This window comes from Pongo abelii, chromosome 4 (genome assembly GCF_028885655.2).
Source record: "Pongo abelii isolate AG06213 chromosome 4, NHGRI_mPonAbe1-v2.0_pri, whole genome shotgun sequence".
NCBI lineage: Eukaryota > Metazoa > Chordata > Mammalia > Primates > Hominidae > Pongo > Pongo abelii.
The window spans coordinates 106,807,217-106,819,971 of NC_071989.2; the positions used below are offsets into that span (position 1 = coordinate 106,807,217).

Consider the following 12,755-nt stretch of genomic DNA (forward strand, 5'->3'; position numbering starts at 1 on the left):
TGTAAATGTAGACAAGAAAGCACAGTATTAAGAGAAATTCCCCTAACTTTGTCATCAGCAGAAAACACTGAAATTTTTATATTGCATTGGAGTTGCTGCAAATATCTTGAAGTGTTGTTTATAACCATCACTACTTAAAAATTATGGTAGTTACCAGACTGCCATTAGATTTCATTTAATTTAATAAAGAAGCATATATATTACTCTAAAATTAAATTTGAAAACTGTATCTTGATAAAATTGGTTTCTTTCATAATCCTACATATGTCTAAAAGCATTTACAAATTATTACAAGAATAGTCCATAGGCTTTGCTAAAATATTTAAAAGCTCGATGGCACTAAAAGGTTAAGAATCTTAGTGTAGGAAAGAATAGTTCCTTATTGAGACATTAGAGAGGTATATTACTTAATTCCTTGAGAAAAATCATAAATACTTATAGATCAGATGAGATTTTTGACTCAGTCTCTATTTCCCCTTTCCTGATGAATTTTTCACTCTTCAATATCTCTTCTCATGGACTACGTATCTTCCCCGATTTGTTTACTCCTCCTCAACAGTTGAATGGCTCTGTTTTCCATCAATGATGACAGCTTTTAATCACAGATCTCAAGCCCATTATGAACACTAATTAATGTCTGACATTGCTTAATGAGGTAGGTAAAAACTATTACTGTTTCATAGATGGGAAAATCAGGTTTAGGCAAGTTTCGTGGCTTGTTCTTAGGCCACCCAAGAAATTGCGGCTCATTTCCAAAATCAAATGCTTATTCTCCTCACAGGCAAATGATGTTTTTTTTTTTCTTTCACAGTGTACCAATCTGTTGTAGAACCTATTTTGCAAAACATAGATTATTGATATAGGCATGGAAATAATCTTTCTTAAGGCAGAAACATTTGATGGTATCAATATTCATACTGCTTCAACCCAACAATGTATTGGTTGGGTTTTCTCTGAAAAATAATAGATGTCTGGGTTGGAGGGAAAAAGCCCCTGCTCAAATAAACCATTAAAACCACTATCCATTGTTTTGAATACAATAAAAGTCGATTTAAAAAAAAGAGAAAAAACCCACTACCCATTTTGAAATAAAGCAGTTAGTTTCTTCTTGTATTTAGAAACTCTACCCAGTAAGAGTCGGAGAGGAACAAAATGAACATTAGTTATCAAAATGCATTGACTTACCTTTTGCTCTTAAGACACCACACACAGTCGGTAAGTACTTTTGTCTTTTTGTGGTAACTTTGCTTTCTACGGACTCATGTTGCTTTGATCAATGGTATTTGTGTGCCTCATCTTAATCTAACTTTTTTGTTGTTTGACCAGTCCATCTGGCTTGACAGGCTAATGTGAAAAATTTGAAAATTCTTTGTGATTTGTCTTTTTAAATAGCATTTGCTCTTCTCTTGTTGTTTTGCTAAATCCTCACTTGCCTGGCAAATAAGGCAAACAGAAGGAATATGATTTGGAATAGTTGAATAAATAAATATTTGAGAGAGAAAGGAAAGCTTATTTTTTATAGAAAAATCCAATTGATATATGAGAAAAGAATGAGGAAACTTTAAAATTTCCAATAGACAAACACAATTGTTGCAGGTAAAATATGTGGAAGGATTCTAAAATCAGTGGGAAAAAGTTTGAGGAAAAATAAGATATTTGCATAGTCTCAAATTATTTCCCCTAACATACTTATTAATAATGGGAAAAGAGGGATAATTACATGGAGAAATTTGGCAGATACCACCATGTCTCCTGGTATTCTCTAAAATTAGTAGGCCTTAAATAAATGTATTGACTTTTCTCTCAAGCCATCTCTTCCTGCTCTATATTTGATTTTCATTTAAATTATTAACAATTAGCCAATTTCTTGAGCTAGAATTCTCAGAATAACCTTTGACCTCTCTATCAAGACCTACTGTCCCTTCCTTCCTTCTCATAACTATTTGCCAGATTCTCTATTAGTCACTGAGAGTACTATTGTGAAAGAGCAGACACAGCCAGTTAATACTCATGGAGTTTACAACATAGTGGGAAATATACGTAAGAAACATAATACATAAATAAAATAATTACAACATGTAAGAGGTGCCATAAAGAAAATATAGAGGGCAATATGGTAGAAATTTACTGAGATAAAAATATTGAAGGCTAATTCAGCTAAGCCTTCTGAAGCTGAGACCTGAAAGATGAGAAAGTTATGTTAAATGCTGCTAAGAAGTCCAACAATTAACAACATTAAAATCTTTTGCTCTGAAAAAGACACTGGTAGAAAATGAAGACAAACCTACAGACTGGAAGAAAACATTTAAAGTCACATTTCTGACCAAAAAAACCACCACCACCACCACCAACAAGAACCTGTGTTCAGAATATATAAAGAATGCTCAAAATTCAACAATTAAAAAAACAAAAATATAAACAAATAAACTCAAAAAGATATGTTGATGGTAAATAAGCATATGAAAAGATATGGTACTCATTATGGAAATGCAAAGTATGATCACAATGAAATGCCCAAAATACCTATGAGAATAGAGAAAAATTCGTGATATTACCAAATGTTGGTGAGGATGTGGATCAACTGGAATCCTCATATTTTGCTGTCATAGCCACTTTGAAAAACAATTTGACAACCTTGTTTTTTTAAGCAGATTTAAACAGATACTTACCATCATATATTCTATCATATAAGAACATACTTTTCATAATACAGGAGTCTGACTCTCAGATATTTACCCAAGATTTATGAAAGGTTATGTTGACACGGAAATCTGTACATGAATGTCTATTGCAGCTTTATTTGTAATTGTCAAAACCTGGAAACAATTCAAACTTGAATAAATGAATTAGCAATTTGTGGTATATCTATACATTGGAACTCTTCTTAGCAATAAAATGTGGGAAATATGATGGATTCATGTAGCAACATGAATGAATCTCAAATATATTTTGTGAAAGTGAAAGAAGACAGAAGCAAAAAAATTTATATTGTATGATTTTACATATTTAACATTCTAGAGAAGGCAAAATTATTAAGATGGGAGACAAATCAGTGGTTGCCAGGAGTAGGGTAGAGACAGAGGCTCACCATAAAGAGGCAGCAGGAAGGAATTTGGGGAGTGATGAAACTTTTTTTTTTTTTTTGAGATGGAGTCTTGCTCTGTTGCCCAGGCTGGAGTGCAGCAGCATGATCTCAGCTCACTGCAACCTCTGCCCTCCTGGATTCAAGCGATTCTCCTGTCTCAGCCTCCTGAGCAGCTGGGATTACAGGTGCAGGCCACCACTCCCAGCTAATTTTTGTAGACATGGGGTTTCACCATGTTGGCCAGGCTGGTCTCGAACTCCAGACCTTAAGTGATCTGCCCATCTCGGCCTCCAAAAGTGCTGGGATTACAGGTGAGAGCCACTGTGCCCAGCCTGATGAAACTGTTTTGTATATGACCATGATGATGCTCTATGAATTTGTCAAAATTCATAGAAATATAAATTATAATAAGTGAATTTATATAAATTTTAAATCTGTAAAATTTTTTAAAAGTTAAGCAAAATAAGAATTGAGAAAAGACTTTTCGAGTTTTTCATTACGCATTTCATTGGTGACTGAGCAGTTTTGATGAAGTGGGGCTAATTGAATCCAAATTGCATTATGTTTAAGAGGAAGTGAAGTCAGTAAATGGAAACATGTATGTGGACTTTTCTAGAAGTTTGGCTCTAAAAGGGAGAAGGGAGGTAGATGGATGAGAATGTGAGCTTATAATAAATTTTAATTTTTTGGGATGAGACCAATTAGAAATAAAACTAATAAAAATGTGCAAGACCTCTACTGAGAACATTATAAAATTTAATAGAAGATATAAAATTTCCAAATAAGTAGATGTATCATGTTCACTGATGAGATGACTTAATGCTACAAAAATCTAAGTGTTCCCTTAATTAATTTATAAATCCAAACAGTCTCAATAAAAATGCTAATGTGTATGTGTGTGTGTGTGTGTGTGTGTGTACTTTGCCAAATGGATTCCAAAATTCATTAGGACAAGCAAATGTAAAAAAATGGCCAAAATAATCTTTGACAATATTAGGAATTACTTCATCAGTTTTGAAGACACATTATAAAGCTATATTAATAGAAACACTGTGAAACTGGCGCAGGAATAGACATCCAATTTTGAGATATGAGCAAGGTTGTCTCCTTGAGGAACAATTCTACAATTCTACCAATAGAGTATACTGTAAATTTTCCACTTTGCCTTCCTGAAAGTCACTAGAGGTTGTTTGATAGGTTATCTGTGTACTGGAAAGAGGGCAACATCCAGATTTTTCTGGGATTACTAGGACAGAGTTAGAGTTGATGCTAATTCCTGGAGAACTCAAATGCTCTTTGGCCAAATAGTCAGAGTGGGGATTTATAGATGTTAGATGTTATACGGAGCTTTGGTCTAATTTCTTCTCACAGTGGGCCCTATGGTAATTCTCTTTATTTCTGAATTTGTAGTTCCCAAGAAAACACTTGAAAACCAACAGACTCTTCAAACTGGCTCCATTGCCTGTAGAATGATGGCTAATATGAAAAGGGCCAAGTAGAAACCACTGGAATTACTCTGATCAACCGAAATGTTAAATCAAAAGCAATAGTGCATCAGTGAGGAGGTCTGTGGAGATTAATGTCACCATGAAAGTCTTGAGGGATGCAAGAGTGTTGATTTAGCTTGTCATGATGGTAGTGGGCTTTTGGAGAGTGATAGAGGATTTTCATAAACTTTTTTTTTTTTTTTTTAGATGGAGTCTTGCCCTGTTGCCCAGGCTGGAGTGCTGTGGCTTGATATTGGCCGTCTACAACCTCCGTCTGCTGGGTTCAAGTGATTCTCCTGCCTCAGCCTCCCAAGTAGCTGGGATTACAGGTGAGCACCAGTAAACCTGGCTAATTTTTGTATTTTTAGTAGAGATGGGGTTTCACCATGTTGGCCAGGCTGGTCTTGAACTCCTGACCTCAAGTGACCAGCCTGCCTTGGCCTCCCAAAGTGCTGGGATTACAGGCATGAGCCACCATGCCTGGCCAGCTTTCATAAACTTAATCAGGTGGTGACGGGAAATACTACTGCTTTTATATATGTAGTCTCTTTACTGGATCAAAACAACAAAATCTCTGATACCTAGTATGCAGCTATTGCTCTGGCAAATGCTTTATTCTCTCTATTCCAACCAAGAAGCAATTTGCTGTCACATGATTAAGACAAAAAAAATTCACTGTTGCTTTCAGCTCTGTGGCTCTCTGTCATAATCTAGGCTACATAATCTATGAAATCATGCTTATAGATCTATTGGGAAACTTTAGTAAGACACATTTGTGCTGGGGGAGGAGATAAATCCCATGAAAACGTATTGGGTTCCCAAGGTCCCTGGGGTTCAAGATATACTGAGAGCTCTCCTCCAAAGTAAAAGTTAACTTGATGTATCTCCCACCCACTAGCATTAAACAAGTGGGTACTCTGTGGACCTCTTTTGGATCTGGAGCCAACATATGTCTAATTTGTGTGATTTGCTTTGCCCATTTACTTAGTTTCAAATGGAGCTCAGAGCAAAAGAAGACTCTGAAGCTGGTCCAGGTTACAGTACAAGTTATTTTACCATTTAGACCATATGAATCAGCAGGTCTGTGACTTTCAGGGCTGTTTCATGGAGCTCCTGGCAAATCCCCATAAAGAATGACAATCTATGCTTGTAAGATTTTAAAACAAAATTATGTAGATATTCATTCACCTTTTTAGGAATGGCATCTTTCTTGCCACTCAGTTCTGGTAGAGATTGAATATCTGACCATGGGACATCAAATAACCAGGCAATCTGAGATGAGTGTCATGAACTGGATGTATATGATCCCCAAAGCTCTAAAGTTGGACATCAACAGCAAAACCCCATTATAAAGTGATAGTGGTGTGAGATTGAGCTCAAAGAGATACTGAATATGTGATTTGCATGAATTGAGGTTTAGACTCTCATGACATCTACTGTTATTGCATTGCTGCCTGTCCTTCAACTCACACTTCTGACCTCATGGGGGTTCCCCCTGACTGAGGAAGAAAAAAATTCAGGCCTGGTTTACATATGATTCTGAGTGATTTGCTGACACAGATGAAGTGAATTGATGCATAATTATGGCCCAACTCAGAGGTGGTCTGGAACGATAGTAAGGAAACGAAATACTTCTACTGAGCAGGACTTCAAGCAGTATATCCGTCTGCTTGCCCACTCCGCCTGGAAGGAGAGATGGCCAAAACTATGGATCATATTGACAGTGGCTAGTGATTGTCACTGGAAATTCAATGACTTGAAAGATACACAATTGGAGGAATGAAGATAAGGAGATCTGGGCAAAAGGTATTTATTTGTATGTGCCCCCAGAATAAGCACAGAATATGAGTATTTGTCTCATGTGAATTCCTACCAAAGGTCACTGACTGAAGAGTCTTGCGGTTACCAGCTAGACAAGAAGACCCATTGTATGCATAGCATTCAGCTTCTAGCTTCATCTACAAGTGCTTCATCAAGGGCTTATGAACAAAGTGGCCTTGACAGCAGGAATGGAGATTACACATGGGTTCAACAACATGAACTTACTCTCATCAAGGCTGATCTGATTAATGCCACTGCTGAGTGCTTGCCTGGCCAGTAGCCTAGCTGAGCCTCTGAAAGAGCAGGATTCCCCGGGGAGACCAGTTACCAATGTGGTGGCAGGTTGATTTTCTTGAATATACTGTCACTTTGGATAAATTTGGCTTTAAAATTTGTGTTATTTGTCTGAAATGTCTGTCGGCATCACCATCAATTAACCTATCAATATTTCATTCACTATCATGGTATCACACATAATAGTGTTTCTCCAAGTATGATCCATGAAGCCATAGGGATCTCCAAGACCCTTTCAGGGGATCTATAAGGCCAGAACAATTTTTAAAACAGAACTGAGACATTACTTGCCATTTTCTTTGTGTTTACATTTATACTGATAATGCAAAAGCAATGCTGGGTCAAACCTCTGTCTCCTTAGCACAAATCAAGGCAGTGGCACCAAACTGTACTGAGTTATAAGATTCTTTGCCACTGGGGACTCAGAAAAAAAATGTAGTTTCACATCAAGATTATAGTGATGAGGTAGTAAAAATGATTACTTATTAATTTTTTTTTTGAGATGGAATCTTGCTGTGTTGCCTAGGCTGGACCCTAATTCCTGGGCTCAGTGGATCCTCCTGTCTCAGCTTCCCAAGTAGCTGGGACTACAAGTAAATGCTGTCATGCCCAACTAATTTGATTAAATATTAACCCTTTAGTACATGGCTTCTGAATATTCTGTGTGGCAAATAAGTCATTCATGTAGCACTTTTGCTGCATACAAAAATACAATATTTGTCTTGTGGAAAAGCATTTGTGTGATGAAGTTGTGAGCCAAACTAGCTGATTTTTTTCATGGGGCACTATTTTTACTTGAAAGAACAATTGACAGAAAAATTAGGATTATTCAGACTTGGATATTTGGCAGACATTTTCTCAGAAATGAATGAAATAAGACTGTCATCTCAAGGAAAACAACTGACAGTATTTTGTTATCAATAAAAAAAAAAAATTAAGCTTTCAACTACCAGTTAGTGTTTTAGAAAACTATCCAGTACTCTGAGCGTGAAAACTTCACAATTAAGATGTTAAAAATAATGTTAGTGTGATATTAGTGATTGTCATTTTATTTTATTGTACAATGAAATGTGTCACTACTTAGAAGGTCTGAATAACTCAGTAATGCAATATTTTCCAAATGTTCGAAGCATGATGTTACAAAATCATGAATGGTAAAAGTTTCTTTATTTAAAGTGCAAGTTAGGCCAATAGTTTTAATGTAACACAGTATATTGAATAACAAATTTAAATAAAAGGCAAAAGACAAATTGAGAAAACTATTTCAACACATATTAACACTGTCAGAAATAGCACCTTATATTATTTTATAAGTATAATAGATCATTGAGTTATTTCTACTTGTTTGGGTATAGAAATGAAATATATATTGTTTTAATTGTGCTGTGTCGAAATTTCTTTTTCATCCCTTAGCACACTCTTGGGCAGATTCCAAAATCTTCAGGTTATTTTTTATTTTATTTTATTTTATTTTTCGAGTTGGAGTTTTGCTCTTGTTGCCGAGGCTGGAGTACAGTGGCATGATCTGGGCTCACTGCAACCTCCACCTTCCGGTTTCCAGCAATTCTCCTGCCTCAGCCTCCTGAGTAGCTAGGATTATAGGTGCCTGCCACCATGCCCAGCTAATTTTTGTATTTTTAGTAGAGACGGGGTTTCACCATGTTGGCCAGGCTGGTCTTGAACTCTTGGCCTTGTAATCCGCCCACCTTGGCCTCCCAAAGTGCTGGGATTACAGGCGTGAGCCTCCACGCCCGGGCTGTTTTTTTTTTGTTTGTTTTTGTTTTTTATTAAATGTGTCCTGCATAGTTTCAAACCACCAGGTCATGTCTTCATTCCTAGTACCACCAAAAGCTGTGTTTCTGGCTACTGGGAGTGACTTCAAGAAATGGGTAGAGGGTTTAGAAAAATGCTACAAAAATAGTTCTTGAATAGCCAAAATAACTACTCTCTGAATTGTATTCTTCCTACTTCTTAACAGTATGCTTTGTATAGAGTGGCAGATGGGGGTGGGAAGAGGCTGTAGAGCTACTTTGTAAACCTTGAGGGTAGGGAAAACTCTCTGTTCACAAATTTGATGGCATTTTTATGTCTTTCTTTAGCATGTAGGATACTTGGCATCTCTGGACTTCAGCTTAAGTCTAAGCCTAGATTGAAGAGAGTAGAAAAGTCCACCTAACACCCTATTATATAAGAAAAATACTAATACTACAATAGAAAAATGACAAAAGATCCTAAGCAGAAAATCCACAAAAATACAAATCACTGAAAAACATTTGCAATCTTAGGAAATCCAAAATATTGTTGGACCAGTTGATATGGTTTGGCTGTGTCCCCACCCATATCTCATCTTGAATTCCCACATGTTGTGGGAGGGAACCAGTGGGAGGTAATTGAATCAAGAGGGCAGGTCTTTCCTGTGCCATTCTTGTGATAGTGAGTAAGTCTCATGAGATCTGATGGTTATTATAAGGGGGGGTTTTCCTGCACAAGCTCTCTTTGCCTGCTTCCATCCATGTAAGACGTGACTTGCTCCCCCTTCCACCATGATTTTGAGGCCTCCCCAGCCACGTGGAACTGTAAGTCCAATAAACTTCTTTCTTTTGTAAATTGCCCAGTATCTGGTATGCCTTTATCAGCAGCGTGAAAACAGACAAATACACCAGTATGACAATTTTATATATCACACTGCCATTAAAATTTATAATATCAAGGCTGGGTTTGGTGGCTCATGCCTGTAATCCCAGCACTTTGGGAGGCCAAGGCGGCAGATCAGCTGAGGTCAGGAGTTCAAGGCTAGACTGGCCAACATGGTGAAACCCCATCTCTACTAAAAATACAAAAATTAGCTGGGTGTGGTGGCGTGCCCCTGTAGTCCCAGCTACCTGGGAGGCTGAGGTGGGAGAATTGCTTGAACCCAGGAGGTGGAGGTTGCAGTGAGCTGAGATCACGCCATTGCACTCCAGCCTGGGTGACAGAGCAAGACCCTATCTCAAAAAAAAAAAAAAAAAAAATACATAATACCAAAATGTTTCCAGCTTATGGGTGATAGGCACTTTTCATACACTGCTGATGGATTTCAAATAAGAATAACCAGTTATGAGGAACAATTTGGGGACCCATGTCAAGAACCTGTGTCAATATAAATATATTCATATTCTTTGACCTACTAATTCCTTTTCCAAAAATTTACTCAAGAAAATAATCTTAGATACTGTATTAGTCAGTTTTGCGTCGCTATAAAAAAACCCTGAGATTGGGTAATTTATAAAAAGAAGAGGTTTAATCGGTTCACAGTTCTTCAGACCGTACAAGAAGCATGATACAAGCATCTGCTTTTGGTGAGCCTCAGGTAGCTTACAATCATGACTGAAGGTGAAGGGGTAGCCACCATCTCACATGGTGACAGTGGGAGCAAGAAAGTAGGGGAGGTACCACATGCTTTTAAACAACCAAATATAAAATTAACTGAACATGGTGGCACACGCCTGTAGTCCCAGCTACTTGGGAGGCTGAAGTGCGAGAATCGCTTGAATTGGGGAGGTGGAGGCTGCAATGAGCCAAGATTGCGCCACTGCACTCCAGCCTGTGTGACTCCATCTCAAAAACAAACAAACAAACAAACAACAATAGCCAAATCTCAAGAGAACTCATTCACTATTGTGAGAACACCACAAAGCTATAAGATTAACAACCATGACCCAAACACCTCCATCCAGGCCTGATCTCCAACACTGGGGATTAAATTTTAACATGAGACTTGGAAGGGAAAACTATCCAAACCATATTATTCCATCCTGGCACCCCAAATCTCGTGTGCTTCTCACATTTCAAAACACAGTGATCCCTTCTCCCAAAATAACATTGGTCCTCTGAAGTCTCAACTCACTTCAGCCCCAACTCAAAAGTCCCAAAGTCCAAAGTCTTATCTGGAGATGAGTTATTTCCACCTATGAGCCTGTGAAATCAAAGACAAATAATTTACTTGCAAGATACAATGGGGGTAGAGGCATTGGATAAACATTGCCTTCCAAAAGGGAGAAACTGGTCAAAAGAAAGGGGCATCAGAGCTCATGCAGATCTGAAAACCAGCAGAATAGTCATTAAATCTTAAAGCTCCAAAATAATCTCCTTTCACTCCATGTACTGCATCCAGAGCACACTGATGCAAGGAGTGGTCTCCCAAGCCTTTGGGCAGCTCCACCCCTGTGCCTCTGCAGGCTGCAGTCCCCACAACTGCTCTCAAAGGCTGGAGTTGAGAGATTGTGTCTTTTCCAGGTGCCAGGGCACAAGCTACACAAGTGGCTCTAACATTCTAAGGTCTAGAGGATAGTGGCCCCCTTCCCACAGCTCCACTAGGCAGTCCCCAGTGGGGACTCTGTGTGGGCTCTGACCCCACATTTCTCCTTTGCACTGCCCTAGTAAATTTCTCTGTGTGGGGCCCCACATAGTGGCAGGCTTCTGCCAGGAGCTCTGGCTTTCCAATATATCGCTGAAATTGAGGGGGAAGTTCACTTTTACACTGTTTACCTGCAGGCTTAAAACCACATGGAGGCTGGCAAAACTTATGGCTTGCACCCTCTGGAGTGGTGGACCGAGGTGTATTTGGGGCCCTTTGAGCAGCGATTGGAGCTGAAGTTTCCTAGATGCAGGGAGCAGTGTCCCCGGGCTGCACAGTGTTCCTGTGGTCTGTGATGGGAGGAGCTGCCTTAAAGGTCTCTGAAATGCCTTCAAGGCCTTTTTCCCATTGTCTTGCAGATTAGCAGTTGGCTCACTTTCAGTCATGCTAATTTCTCTAGCAAGTGGTTGCTCCACAGCCGCTTGGATTCTTCCCCTGAAAATGGGCTTTTTTTTTTTTTTTTCCTACTACATGGTTAGGCTACAAATTTTCCAAACTTTTATGCTCTGCTTCCCATTCATATTAATATAATTTCCAACTTTAAGCCATTTCTTTGCTCCTGTGTCTGAACATAGGTTGGTAGAAGCAGTCAGGCCACACTGTGAATGCTTTGTTACTTAGAAATTTTGTCTCATGCGTCTGTGTGAAGAGACCACCGAACAGGCTTTGTGTGAGCAACAAGGCTGTTTATTTCACCTGGGTGCAGGTGGGCTGAGTCTGAAAAGAGAGTCAGTAAAGGGTGGTGGATTATCATTAGTTCCTATAGGTTTTGGGATAGGCAGTGAAGTTAGGAGCAATGTTTCGCTGGCGGGGGGTGGATCTCACAAAGTACATTCTCAAGGATGGGGAGAATTACAAAGAACCTTCTTAAGGGTAGGGGAAGTGACAAAGTACATTGAACAGTTAGGGTGGGGCAGAAACAAATCACAATGGTGGAATGTCATCAGTTAAGGCTACTTTCACTTCTTTTTTGGATCTTCAGTTGCTTCAGGCCATTTGGATATATTCATGCAGGTCACGGGGATATGATGGTTTAGCTTGAGCTCAGAGGCCTGACATTCCTGTCTTCTTGTATTAATAAGAAAAATAAAACAAAATAGTGGTAAAGTGTCGGGGCAGTGAAAATTTTTGGGGGTGGCATGAAGAGATAATAGGCAATGTTTCTCAAGGCTGCTGCAAACGGGACTAGGGGCGGCGTGGGAACCTAGAGTGGGAGAGATTAAGCTGAAGGAAGATTTTGTGGTAAGGGGTGATATTGTGGGGTTGTTAGAAGAAGCATTTGTCATATAGAATTATTGGTGATGGCCTAGATGCAGTTTTGTATGAATTGAGAAACTAAATGAAAGACACAAGGTCTGAATAAAAGAAGCAGAAAATAGGTATTAAAGGACTAAGAATTGGGAGTACCCAGGACATCCAATTAGAGAGTGTCCAGGGGGGTTCAATGTTATTGTTTGCTTGGTTGGTGAGTTTTTGGGCTCTATCCTTGAGTTTTTTTATGTTGTCATATACCAGGCCAGATTGATTTAGGTAAAAACAACACTCTTTATTTAAAAATATACAGAGTCCTCTTTTTTTTTTTTTTAGCAGTGAGTAAGTTAAGGCCTTGGAGATTTTGGAGGAAAGAGAAATTCAAAGCCAGCAACTGTTTGTTAAAGAAGGATTAGAAATG

General features: G+C 38.6%; 1 protein-coding gene across 1 annotated transcript in view; it reads left to right on the plus strand.

The window, feature by feature from the left end:
- The window catches only part of LOC129059668 (basic proline-rich protein-like), a 78,854-nt gene extending 71,198 nt beyond the window's left edge, over nucleotides 1–7,656 (plus strand). Inside the window, exons 4-5 of the mRNA XM_063724586.1 lie at nucleotides 4,780–4,901; nucleotides 5,561–7,656. The gene's annotated coding sequence lies outside the window, so the exon portion shown is untranslated. The remainder of the gene's footprint in view (nucleotides 1–4,779; nucleotides 4,902–5,560) is intronic.
- Nucleotides 7,657–12,755: the final 5,099 nt, after the last annotated feature.